General features: G+C 40.5%; 1 long non-coding RNA gene across 1 annotated transcript; it reads left to right on the top strand.

Moving 5' to 3' along the window:
* The first annotated feature begins 434 nt into the window (after window positions 1-434).
* Window positions 435-6165, top strand: LOC107784699 (uncharacterized). The gene is made up of 2 exons (XR_012711666.1): window positions 435-1196; window positions 4897-6165. It is a non-coding gene; the product is annotated as an uncharacterized LOC107784699 (long non-coding RNA).
* The last annotated feature ends 8050 nt before the right edge of the window (window positions 6166-14215 follow it).

Genomic DNA, 14215 nt, shown 5'->3' with positions numbered 1-14215 from the left:
GTTTTACTTTATTTCTATTTATTTTATAGCCATATCTTTTGTTTTTACTATGATTTTTACTTTTATTTTTAATTTATATAAAACATGAAATATTTAAAAAAAATATACAGTTTCATATTATCATATAGTTTATTTAATTAATCGGAATTACTTTAGTTTTAATTTAAAAGATTGAGTTTGTTATTTAATGGACTTTAAAAATTGAAGAAGTACAAATTTGAAGCCCTATTTCTACACAAAAGGAAGCCCAAAATCGGACAACCCAAACCAACCCAATACCCGACCGGATCCAACCCATGACCCGTTCCATAACCCGTCTGACCCATCTCCCTCTTTGGTTTAATCATAGCCTTTCATCTATTTTCCATCCAATGGCCAAGATATATCCTCACTTTAATATAAAAACCTAATATTTCCAAACCCTACCCTAATGTAACACCACCCAAACGGCGCCCCCTCTTCACCCCATCCCAGTCGCGCTTCAGCCATGGTAAGACCACCAAAACCTCGCTCACGAGTTAACTCATGGTCCCCCCCCCCCTCTCCTTTCCTTCTTCCATGTCATCAAGACCATAACGACCTCTGACAAGAAGATTCCATCTCTTTCACGCGTTCTTTGCTCACACGATCCGTTTAAGGCGAGGGAGGATGAATGGTGAGCGTAGGATTAAGTTTTAGCTCAATCTACTCCCTCCATTTGTCCCTTACTTGCTTCAACAAACGGATTTAGAAATTTTAAAGGATTTTTTTTTTGGAATTTCTTGGAGGAGAAGAAAAAAAAGCTTCTAGGATCCCTATATATTTGGGATTTTCGGACAGAAAAGAGGGAGGAGAAAATCAGAGAAGAGAGAGTTCGGAAAACGAGAGGGCTAGGGTTTTTCTGAATTTTTTACTTTCTTCCTTCCAATTTTCAGTCGATTGAGCATAACATTTTAGAGTTCTCTTTGAGTCTTTCTTTCATATTCGAAACAGAAAATAAAAAAATATATAATAGCTTCTGATTTGTTTAACAAGAATGGAGTTTAGCTGATGTCCGTTGACTGCTCGTGAGGTTCTTGTTCGTGGTTCCAAATCCATTTTTGTTGTTGTTTTATCCTGCTACTAGTCGCGATATTGCTGTTAGTTTGCTGGAATTTGGAGTAAAAGCTTTGTATACCCTGAATCTTCTGTTCTACCGAAAGCTTAAGCTTCAACAGGTTCATTTTTGTCTCCCCTGTCATGTGTGATTTTAGTTAGATTGGATCTTACTCTGTTACTTGTGTTCTGTTTCATTTTCATGCTTTAATGTCTGTGTTTTTCAGTCTGTTCTGTTTGGACATGTTGGATGAATTCTCTTAGCGTGCGATTCTGTTCTGCTCGTACTGCTCGTATGCTGCTCTGTTCTGTTTAGTAGATTGTTGTGTTCCGTTGTCCTGCTCGTATGTTGGTTTGGATGCTAGAAATAGGAATATAGTTCGTTTTCGCTATTTCATTGGAATTCTTTGTTCTCACTATTGATTTTGGTTCTAAAAACTGTTGATTTCTTCATGATTTGATCAAGCATTTTTTTAGTGTTTTAACATCACTCACCGCATATGAGCTTCTTGTAGTGTCGTGTTGCTTATATATATGTTGTTGTCTGTTGCGTGACAAACGTTGCTCCTCCTAAGGTGTTATATTCTTGGCAAATCACCATAGCATCCATCAAGGTATTTTAATGAAACTTAGCTACCAGATCTCAAGTAAACTCAGTGTCCTCTTGGTTTGCAATAGTAATGATTGAGTCTGCTAGATTTCATTAGAGATCAAACATCAGATGCTTTCATTCGTAGGCCATTTCTACTTATAAAAGTTTTAATTTGCTTATTAGGTTCTAGTTATAAGAAGTTCTTATTTGTTTGGTTGAGTTTGAATACAAAAAATAATTTTTGAAGCCTCTCTGATGGTTGTTCATTTGTTGTCGACACAATCTGTTGGTATACGTATTATATACGATGTTGCTTGACTGTTAGCCCATGCCTTGGATTTATTTGTGAATGGGTAATTAGCATGAGATTATGAGATGTTAGTTCCTTTCCGCCATGCTTAATGTTCGAGAGTTGGCCGCTCAAATGCTTTCTATTGAGGCCCGTGTAGGATTTTGCAAGATCAAATAGTCGCATAAAAAGCTTTAGTTAATAACTAATTTGTTGTCCTCATGGTAGTTTAAAATTCTGTTTAAGGTGGCTCTTGCTATATAATCTTCTCATTTGGTTGGAGTCCCAAGCTGTAGGTTAGTGAAGTATGCCCATTCTAAAATTAGTTCGTTATCCGAATTCCTCTATTCATTAAGTTCGGCGTGAGTTGTTTCTCATAAGCTGTTCTTCTGATCTTAAAGAAGTTGTTACTAATAATAATAGAGTTTATATGTCTATATTGGTTCGGTTGCCAGTGGGCTTGAACTTCTGTTGAGTGTCATGCGTTTCCTTGTTAGAATGCAAAATTGATAGCTAGTCTTTATTTGAACTTGCATTTTTGAGTATTTGTTTGTGTTGTTTAGACCTTCAAGGGCTCTTTTCATATTCTGACCAGCTGTAGTTTATCCCTCTTATTTTATATCATTTTGCCCCTCATGTGTTTTTGAGTATTTATTGTACTGTTCGTGCTTGAATTTGGGTCGTGGGGAGTGGTAGAAAGGCCAAAGCCCATTAGCAATTAATTTGTTCCATGCTTTAGGTATCAGGCTCGGCCTAATAAAAAAGAAAATTTTAAAAACAAAACATGAGCATGAATTGAATTGTTCTTCCACTTAGTTTCTTTATTTAGTTCCTTTTATTTTCTTTATTGATGATATTGTTCGCTAGGAGCATGCTTAGGCCGACCACCTTTGGGTAGACAAGCTTTAAGACTTCCGTTAATTTTGAGGCAAGAGGTCGTTCCCTTAGTTAAATTTAACCGGGGAATGCCCCGAAAGATTTGTATATATTTTATCCGGGGTATGCCCCATAGTACATGTAAATGAAGATTAGAGATTGGATGACGTGAGGAAGCGTAGAATAGAATTTTAATATTTTCTTTTATTTATTTTTATCTTTTTAGGCGGGGACGACCTCTAGCCTCTTGTGTGTTTATTTTTTTTTTTTTGTGTTTTTACCTCAATTGAATATTTTAAAAGTAAATTAGATCAAGTAAGAAACCGTACTAATTACGGGACTTGGGGAGTGCCTAACACCTTCTTCCCAGGTCAAACGAACCCCCTTTCCCGAATCACTGGTGCGGACTTGGTTTTAGAGTCTAAAATGTTTAAAAAGGAATTTTTTTTAAAAACGGTGACCTGGTACACCGAAATCAAAGTCAGGTGGCGAATCTGAGCTATTTCCTTTTGAACACAATTTTGTCACTTTTTAATTAAAAACCCTTGTTTGAGCTTTACTAAATCACTTTTATTATTTTTAAGAGGGTTAAGTGACGTTTAAAAAAAGGGGGTGTGACATCTCTGGCGACTCTACTGGGGAGTTGCAGGTTCGAGCTAGTACTTGATTTTGTTGGCTTTTTAGAATATTCGATTGAGGTTTTTTTTATGTTTTCTTTATTTGATTTATTTTTGCTTATATCGCTTTATTTGCTAGTTGTTTTATGTGTTTATAGTTTTTCCTTTATGTATTACTGCTTTATAACTGTCATCATATGCATTACCTGGTCAATTCTTTCTGCAATAAGTCTCGGAGTACGCATCACGTACACGAACTCTTCGACCATACGCTCCCCCGAATTACCTTGTTAGTGAACTCCAAACTTAGGTCAGCCTTTAGGTCATTCTTATTTGCATCATGTCATTTAAACCTAGCAGGGCTCATCCCAGGTATCGTGTCCCATTGTAGGAGGCCTATCCAAATTATGTCAAAAATGGGCCCGTGGCCCAAAATGACATTTAATCATCCTATGTGCTAAATATTGCATCTGTGAGGGTAGAAAGGTCATTTGGCGGACCGACGTTTTGGATAGAAGGGTGAAAAATGAAGCAAGTAGGGCCCGATTATATTTTCTTTCACAACTTTTTCGAGAAAAAAACCAAAAGAAAAAAATGAAAAAGAAAATCCAAAAAGATTTTACATTTTTCCATTATTTTCCAAAAATCCAAAAAATGAGAAAAAGAAAATCCAAAAAGATTTTACATTTTTCATCATTTTTCAAAAGACAAAAAAATATATTTTCCAAATTAGTGTCATTTTAAGCTTTCTCACATATCCAATCTTCCCGAACTACGTGAACCTGATTCTCGTCTTCCGGGGCAAGATACGTAGGCAACCCACATAGGGTCCGGTCTTCCAAGTAGGTCCTAGGTTCTTGGTCGTAGCCAAATCTTGCATGTATAGTCATATTTGGCCACATCGGTCGTTTTTGCAAAAATAGGAGTATTTTCTCAAAGTAGTTTGTTATCTCCTGTCTTAGAGCCCTGAGTCTACAATAAAGTTTCCTCTCGATTCTAAGGTCTATTCCTGTTAAATTTGTGTGTCTAGCCACTTTTGGCAACATCGGTCATCTTACAAAATAGGGTATTTTTGCAAAAGTGGTTCAATTATCCATGTTTTAGGATCTTGAGTTTACAACTCGGTGTCATATCACTTTAAGATCCATCCATGTCATGTTTGCGTCCCTAGCCACATTTGGCCATATCGGCCATTTTTGCAAAATGGGCCATTTCCGCAAAGTATTTTTTAAGGCCATGATAGTTGGGATGTTGGAGTCATGTAAGCTTTAAATGGAGTATTTTTCATGCATTAGGGGTCAACTTTGTCAAGTTTGCACTAATAGCCACTTTCAGCCACTTAGACCATTTTGCAAAATATAGCCAAATCGTGTCTTACATTTGTCCACTAGGAAACGTTGTGGTGTCACGTAGTGTCCCAAGTCGCTAACCATGTTTTCTTCATTCAGGTATGGACCCGCTAATTCGATCCAAAGTGTTGATGGTAGTAAAGATTCCTAGGAAATTAATCAAGTGGTGGAAAACGTTTTCGTTGTTAGAGCAGCATGAGTTAATGCAGAAATTGGGCACCCTCACTTCCCTTCTTGATATCACACCTCGCCCAGACTTAGTGGAGGCGATGTTGACCTATTGAGATCTGCAAAGTTTGATTTTTAGATTTGGAGAGTGTGAGATGACTCCTACCTTGGCAGAAATGTCTGGTCTCACTCGTTTAAGCTATATAGGCAAGGACATGATACTTCTCCGAGACCATTCTAGGACAAGATTCCTCAGTGACCTGGGACTGAAAGATAACAAGCATTTAAAATGCCTCGAGCAGTCCTGGATATCCTTGGATTATTTGTTTGCTAGATTTGGACCACATGATAGTTTTGACGTCTTTTGGGATGAGTTCTGCACAACCAAGGCAAAGTGGCAAAGACGTCGCCTCGAAGCTTTCAGCCTTGCTTTGTTGGGATTATTGGTTTTTCCATTAGATGAGAGGCACATTAGCACCCGTCTGCAGTCAGTGGTAATGGCACTATTTCATGAGAAGCAACAAAAAACCCTTACCGTTGTGCCAATGATCTTAGCAGAGTTGTATCGAGCAAAAAGGCGGATGACGAAATCAAGTACGTGCAATACTGGAACAATGCAAAGAGGATGAAGAAAAATACATTAGTAGAGGACGTTGACAGGCCCGAGTGTACTCAGGAGTACCTGATTTGGTTACAGTCCGTCCCACCAAGGGTCAGCACCCCATTGCCAGCACAACTTAGGGGTCGAGCAGTTCAGACAGATGATTTGAGGAGGCATCAGACCAAGATCCTTGGGATAAGCTTGAGTTGATAAAGTCTCAGTTAGCGGGATTGGCAGCAAACGTGGAGCAGCATAGCCAGTATTTGTTTAAGGTTGGCCTTCAGGATGTGGGGGCACACGCCAAGGCCTTTATTCCCAGCATCGGTGTTTCTTTACGAGGCATGTTACAGGGTTTGAACATGACGGACAGCCCAGGACCATCCTAGCCAGGACCGTCGCATTCAGGAGCAGCTTGAGGGGTCATTCTATTTAGGTGTTTTGACATTGTCTTATGTTGTCTTTTACTTTCGTGTCTTGTCTAGAAATACTGAGTCCTTTAGGTAGTTTCAAAGTCTGTCGTAGTATAGTTGAGTCTGTCATGTCTTGCATTATCGTACTTCCTAATGTATTTTAATATCGAAAAGTTTTTAAATGAAAAATCCCAAAAATATTTTATTTCTAGTTTATTTTCCATCACTTTTCCAGAACTACGCTCGGTTTGATTCATAAGGGACATGATACATAAGCAACCTACATCTGGTTCGATCAAATCATTTTGCAAAAGAAAAAAAGAAAAAAAAAGAGAAAAAAAGAAATAAAAAAGAGAAAAGAGTGATAAGAGGTGTTGGAAAAGAAAGAGAATGAAGGATGGAACTGAGCAAATTGGGATGATACCATATGATCTTGCGACCCTCAAAGCCATTTTAGAACCGCTAATTGTTGCTAGGTGCATTGCACGTAATGTGATATTATTATTTGATAAATTCCCTAATGCTAACATGGTGGTTTTGTGTTGTTGTCCTTTGTCATCTTTATTTAATAACATGAAGGTGGTTAGTTTGTTGGCATCCTGGCAAGTCATCCATACAACACCTGATCAAAGCATCAAACAATCATGGCTAGCAAGGAAACAGACACTAGAGTTGTAGACCCACCAAGGGAGATTGTTGAGTCGGAATCAGAACTGCAAGAGGATGTCTGAAGGCTGAAACATCAGATGGCGGAAATGTATCAGGCCTGGATTAAGGGACACCCTCCACCTCGTTCCCTACGAACTACACAGAAAACCCTGCTTCCATGCCACTACTCTCTCAATCCCAGATGCCCAATACCATTGATCTTTCCCCATAACACGCACATGGATTTACCCCTTACCACAACTACCCCGGCACTTCGGCCCAAACCTTTCATGCTCCACCAGCCAAAACAACCTCGTACCTTGCTCTGACATCTGCTCCTATTTTTGTACCCCCTCCACCAGCTACCCTCCACCGATCCTCTAGTGAGCCCGCATTCCCCGCTCCCGATGCCCACTACTATGCATTGGAGACCACATTCAAAGTCCCAGATCCTTACTCTTACACCTCCCAATTTGAGCCTCATGTTGAAACTGACAAACCACCCAAGAACGTAGAGCAAGAGGAGATGTTTAGGAAGGTAAAGAGTCTAGAGAAATCATTGAGAAATATGCAAGGGTTGGTAAACCAGGCGAGTGTGGCCTATAAGGATTTGTGTTTGTTCCCTGATGTCTAACTGCCTGCCGGGTTCAAGATGCCCAAGTTTGACTTGTACGACGAACATGGGGATCATGTAGCTCATCTGAGGGGTTATTGTAGTAAAATGAGAGGCGCCGGGGGAAAATATGAATTACTGATGGCATACTTCAGCCAAAGTCTGAGTGAGGCAGCTTTAGAATGGTACACCCGCCAGGACACTAGCAGGTGGTACATCTGGGACGATATGGCTCAAGCCTTCGCCTGGCACTTTCAGTACAATATAGACATTGTTCTAGACCGCCTATCTTTGACCAAGGTGGAACCCGGTGAAAGATTTAGAGAATATGGGTTCCGATGGAGGGAGCAAGCTGCACGAGTCAATCCTCCGATGGAAGAAGACGAGATGGTTGAATACTTTCTTTAAGCCTTGGAGCCCACTTACTATGGCCATTTGATGTCAGCCATTGGTAAGTCTTTCAATGATGTGGTAAAGATGGGAGAAATGGTGGAAGAGGGGCTCAAGTCGAGCAAGATCATGAGCTATTCTGCTATAAAAGCAACCACCCAGGCAATCCAGAGTGGTACCGGGAGTTTGTTAGGCAAGAAGAAGAAGGACGATGTTGCCATGGTTGTCTCTAGACCATGGCATGGCCAAAGGGTTCACCTCATCAGTACACCCATCCTCGACCCTGACCTCAAACCTATGCCCAAGCTCCATATAATCCACCACAATATTACTTTTCCCCGCAAAACCCCTAATACTCAGCTAGGCCATCCCAATACCTTGTTCATCATGCATAGTCATATGCTCAACCCCCTCCTTACCCACAATGGCGTGCCCCAGCCCCACAGAATATCTACCCAGCTCTACAAAACACCTATCCACCTTCGCAACCCTACCAAAATCCCAATGGTTCAAATTTTCAACCAAGGCCAGAGTATAGAAGAGAGAGGCAACAACAGAAACAAACTTTTACCCCGCTTGGGGAGTCCTATGCTAGTCTGTTTCAAGGTTAAGGCAGTTGGATGTCCTGAGGCCGATTGAGTCAAAGATATCAAATCCCCCTCCAAAGAACCTCGATTATTCCCTAAGATGTGTCTATTATTCTGATGCTCCAGGGCATGACATAGAGAAGTGCAGGTATTTGAAAACGGCAATCCAGGATCTCATTGATACAAACCAAATCGTAGTCCAAAGCCCAGACACGCCAAATATCAACCAAAACCCTTTGCCAGCCCATGCAGAGACGCATATGATTGAAATAGTTCACAAGGATGGGGAGCCCAAGAAGCCTTCTAAGTCCGTCATGATGATTCGGGCCAGTGAAAGTAATTTGGTTAAAGCTCCAGACTCTACCAAAGCAAAGCCTTTGATAGTTGAAGGGGCGACAGAAAAGCCGAGCTCGCTCAATTTGAAGCCGCCGGTGTTGGTCGTGAAAGGGCTGTCGAAGGATATTGGGGAAAGTCTAGAAAGCTCAAAAGTGGTAGTGCCAGGGATTCCAAGTAAGCCTGTCATAGTTGTGAAAGAGGCTCGTATTACCCCTATCATCATTAAACCAGTGACCCAGTTGCCAATGGTTGATGCCAAGGCTGTTCCGTGGAATTACAAATGACTGATGGTGACATACAAAGGAAAAGAAATAGAGGAAGAAGCTAATGAAGCTGGAATATTGACTCGTTCTGGGATATGTTTCACCCTAGAAGAAGATTAAGGAAAGCCAAGCCATTCAAGGATAGCCAAATGCCAGTAAAGAAATCGGTCGCCGAAGAAGAGGTTGATGAGTTCCTTAAAAAGATGAAAGTGCAGGATTATTCCATTGTGGAGTAGTTAAGGAAAACACCATCTTAGATTTCTCTTTTGTCTTTGCTGATACATTCAGACGAACATCGCAGGGTCCTGATGAAGATTTTGAATGAGGCACATGTTCCTGATAAGATCACATTAAATCACCTGGAAAGATAGCTGGCAAGATCTTCGAAGTAAACATGATCACTTTCTCAAATGATGAACTTCCTATGGAGGGTACAAAACACAACCGAGCTCTTTATCTCACGGTGAAGTGTGAAGATTTTGTCGTCTCAAAGGTTTTGGTTGACAATGGCTCTAGTGTGAATATTTGTCCCCTGTTTACTCTGCAAAAATTGAAGATTGGCACTGAAAGAATCCACATGAACAGTATGTGTGTTCGAGGCTTTGATGGGGGAGGTAAAGATTCTGTTGGAGATATAGTGCTCGAATTGTCGATAGGGCTAGTTGAGTTCACCATGGAATTCCAAGTGTTAGATATGGCTGTCTCCTACAATTTGTTATTGGGCAGGCCCTGGATACATGCTGCTAACTGTCACACCTCCTTTTTACGCACCCGCGAGGGTGCAAAGGAGTTTTTTCCAATTAAATGACAATCGAAACGGGATTTATTTATTTATTTCAGAGTCGCCACTTGGGAAATTTAGGGTGTCCCAATTCACCAATTTTAATCCCGAATCGAGGAAAAGAATGACTCCATATTACAGTCTGCGTACCAGAAATCTGGATAAGGAATTCTGTTAACCCGGGAGAAGGTGTTAGGCATACCCGAGTTCCGTGGTTCTAGCACGGTTTCTCAACTGTTATATTCGGCTTGATTATATGATTTTATACAAATATGAACTTATGTGCAAATTTTAACTTTTTACCGCTTTCATAATTATTATTATTAAGAATGTGAACATCGCTTAAAACATGTCATTGGACTGCGTCACATGAAATGCACCCACAATCCGGAACATATTTTATTTGATGTTTTGGGATTTGGATTTGGGTCGCATGAAATGCACACCCGAGTTTAAGAAAATAGATTATTAAACACGCGCCTAAAGAGACTATCGTGTTATTATTCTGGGAAGGCCGTGAAATTCGCTAAACGGCTCTCCCGAATTCTAGGTATTTTAATATATATATTTTGTGAGGGCCCCGCAATTGATATTTTTATTCGGCGAGGCTCATCTCCTTCTTATTTTTTTTAAGGAATTTGCAATGTCGTGGACATGCATCTCGAACCACGTTACAATCAATGTACCCGCGATTTAGAGACACATTTCAACTCCGCTGAGATTTGGATTTGGGTCACATACATATGCACCCGAGTTAGGGAGGATAAATTATTAAAGGCGCGCCTAAAGCAACTAGCGCATTATTATATTGGGTAGGGCCGTGAATTTTGCTAAACGGCCCATCCCGGAATCTAAGTATTTAATACATATATTTTGTGAGGGCCCCGCAATCTATGTGTTTTATTTGGCGAGGCTCGTCTCATTTTATTATTTAAGGGCAAACTTAAAACAACTACGATTTTCTACTAGTGAAGTCGTCCGAGATTAAACAAAAAACAACAATTCTAATAAGTAATAATATCCATGGTAAAAAATGGTAATAATATCCATGGTAAAAATGAAGAGAAATTCAACCAAGCCGATACACAAACAGTGCATAGGAAATCCATATCATTTCATTCCATTTAAGCAAATATCACAAGTTTAGAAATGCGTATGCACCTGTTTGAACTTTGAAGCACGAACGACAACCAACTGGACCGACAACTGTCGGAAACCTCTCCAACGACGGAACCTCGATGTCAAGCTCAACGATATCAGACCGGAAGCCACGAGCACATACCAACGACGACCTCAGACGGACTGCGCGACGACAGCGAAAAAACAGCGGTCACTGGGCACGCGAGTGACGACTGGATAATCGCCTGTTTGCGATGGAGATTGGAGGAGAAGGGGTGGTTGTTCGGAGAGTGGTCGACGAGTGTGATGAACACGAACAACAACAGCAATGGCTGCTGCTCGAACGGCGCAACAATGGTGACAGAGGTAGGGTCGACGGGCAGCAGGGCTTGTTGGCTGGGGGGTAGGTTGTTTGATGATGAGGGAGTGAAGCTGGGGGCAGTGACGACGAAGGCGAAGCAGCAGTGCTCGTCAGATTTAATGGAGGAAGAAGGCGATGGTCGTTCGGACGTGAGGGGGGCATCGCGACTGGTTTTTGGGTTACGACGGGGGTGATGAAGCTGGGCTGGTAGTTTGGATAGGTGTTTGGGTGGTGGTGTTTGGACGATGCAGCAGTAGCTGCTGCTTGATAGCAGCTGAGGCGTGGGGGGTCGTTTGGCTTGAGGAAGGAGCAACTATGGTGGTTTCACGGGGGTGGGGAAGTTCGGAGGGGTGACGACGATGGTGAATGTTCGGAGGAGCTGGGCGTCGTTTGTGGTGTGTCGATGGAGGTGGTGCTTGGGTGGTTTGCTGGTAGCGGGTAGTGTCGAGGGAGTAGGGGCTGGTAGGTTTTTTTGCAGTAGGGTTTTTGTTTTGGTTTTCTTCTTCTTTTTGAAGAAGAAAGATGAACAGTGCCTCTCTTTTCCAAATTTTTCAAGTCCGTTCGTTGGTCCCTTTGAAAATGTCCAAGTCCGTGCATTTGTAGCTTTGGCCAAGAAAAGTGGACCCCACGTATGTAGGGGTCCAAGGTTTGTGTCCCCCATGCGCGGTGGGGTTCCCCGTGTACGGTGTTCCGTCCGTGTTCCCCACGCATGTCCCCCACGTGTGGTGGACCCGGATTATTATGGGCTAGGTCCGAAAATTAGGCCTAAAACCGGGTAGTTTGAACCCGAATATTATTCTTTTGCCCGGATCCGAGAAATAGGAACACGACGTTGCTCAACTGATTATGTAAGCAAAGTAGCTACTAAAATAAGACTAATTATTTAAAACAAAACTATATTATTATTTTTTAATATTTTTTCGAGATTAAAATAACTACAAAACATTAATAAAACTATTTTTGTAATTTTCGTTTTTTAATATAAAGATAAAATATTAAGTAATATTTTTTGTATTTTTCAAAATTAAAATGACTACAAAACATTAATAGAACTGTATTTTTTTGGTAATTTTCGAAATTATATAAAGTACAAAAAATAAAGTGCAATTTTTGTATTTTTTTCAAGTTTATGAGAAATACATAAACCAAAATTTATATATATATATTTGTATTTTTTCCTTTTGCAACGAAATAAAGTAAAAATAGTCAAAATAGCTATATTAGATCTAAATTAAATATTTAAGCTAAAAATGTAAAAATTCCAGGGGAGGGTCAAAAATCAAGTGTCTACACTAACGCAGTCTCATCTTCTCTCCACCAAATGGTAAAGTTCAAATGGGACAGGCAGGAAATAGTTATGCACGATGATGAGGACCTGTTAGCTTGTAATGACACAATTGTTTCGTTTATCGAAGCTGAAGATGATAAGGGACCCTGGGTCTATCAAGCTTTCGAAACAATGTCCGTTGAGAAGATTCCTGAAGGAAAATGCATTCCGGGTCCTAAGCTATCCTCCGCATCTGTTATGGTAGTGAATGAAATGTTGAAGAATGGTTTTGTGTCGGGCAAGGGTCTGGGCTCATCTCTGTAGGGTATAGTGCATCCAGTGCGCCCTAGTGGGAATCCTGGTACGTTTGGTTTGGGATTCATGCCCACAGGGAAGAACGTGAAAAGGGTTAAAAATCTGAAATAGAAGGTATGGTCACTCTCTAAACCCGTCTCGCACATCTCCAAGTCTTTTGTCAAGCCAGGGGCCGAAAAACCTCCAACCTCCTCAATCCCAAAACCTATGGTCGATGTTGATGAAGAGCTAATCAAGAGGTTCCAGAGTCTGTTCGATGATGTCAATATGGTAGAAGTTGGTGAAGGTTCTAGTAAAGCAGATGTGCAGCTCGTTGGCCCAAACGTGAAGCTTAGCAATTGGGAATCTACTCCTCTCCCCACTAGGAAGGAGTTTTGGTAGTTTACTTTGTTTTCCTTTCTGTTGTCTGGGTTATTCCAGAGTTGTAATCAAGATTTTTATTTTTTGCTTGTTTTGATGTTCAAATCCTTCTATCCTTTTATTTTCAATGAAATGCAATTTTCCGTTTTCCGTTATTCCTAATAGTGTTTTATTTTATTCTTTTTTCTTTTGTACAGTTCTTTTTATGCTGGTTGCAATGACATGACATGCATGAAGAATTTTCAACCGAGTCTTAAAAAGCCAATCAAATTCTAAAAAATAATCCAAGAAGTAGAATATGATGATGAAATAGAATATGATGAAGAAGCAGAATTTGAGGAAATTAGTAAAGAGCTAAAACAATTTGAAGAAAAACCAAAGCCTAATTTGAGTGAAACTGAAGCAATCAATTTAGGGGACCAGATGATGTTAGGGAAATCAAGATAAGTGTGCATTTGGAGCTGCAAGTTAAGGATGAAATAATCAAAACATTGTTTGAGTACAAAGATGTCTTTGCATGGTCATATGACGATATGCCGGGCCTGAACACTGATCTGGTGGTTCATAAATTGCCCACGAATCCATTATTCTCTCATGTCAAGCAAAAGTTGTGAAAGTTCAAGACTGATATGAGTGTGAAGATCAAAGAAGAAATCACAAAGCAACTTACTGCAAAGGTCATTCGGGTCACTCGATATCCCACTTGGTTAGCTAATGTTGTGCCAGTATCAAAGAAGGATGGTAGGACCAGGGTATGTGTTGATTACCGTGATCTTAACAAAGCAAGCCCAAAGGATAATTTTCCATTGCCAAACATTCACATTCTGATCGATAATTGTGCCAAACATGAAATTGGGTCTTTTGTGGATTATTACGCGGGATATCACCAGATCTTGATGGATGAGGAAGATGCAGAAAAGACAGTATTCATCACGCCATGGGGAACATATTGTCATCAGGTAATGCCATTTGGTTTGAAAAATGCTTGGGCAACTTATATGAGGGCGATGACCACCATATTTCATGACATGATACACAGGGAGATTGAGGTTTATGTAGATGATGTGATCATAAAGTTAAAAAAGCAGTCTAACCATGTCAAGGACTTGAGGAAGTTTTTCCAAAGGCTCCGCAGGTACAACCTCAAGCTCAATCCAGCGAAGTGTGCATTTGGTGTCCCGTCGGGGAAGCTACTGGGA

The sequence above is a fragment of the Nicotiana tabacum genome, chromosome 7 (assembly GCF_000715075.1).
Source record: "Nicotiana tabacum cultivar K326 chromosome 7, ASM71507v2, whole genome shotgun sequence".
In the NCBI taxonomy this organism is placed as follows: Eukaryota; Viridiplantae; Streptophyta; class Magnoliopsida; order Solanales; family Solanaceae; genus Nicotiana; species Nicotiana tabacum.
The sequence above is the reverse complement of the archived record's forward strand: the minus strand, read 5'-3'. Positions and strand labels throughout refer to the sequence as shown.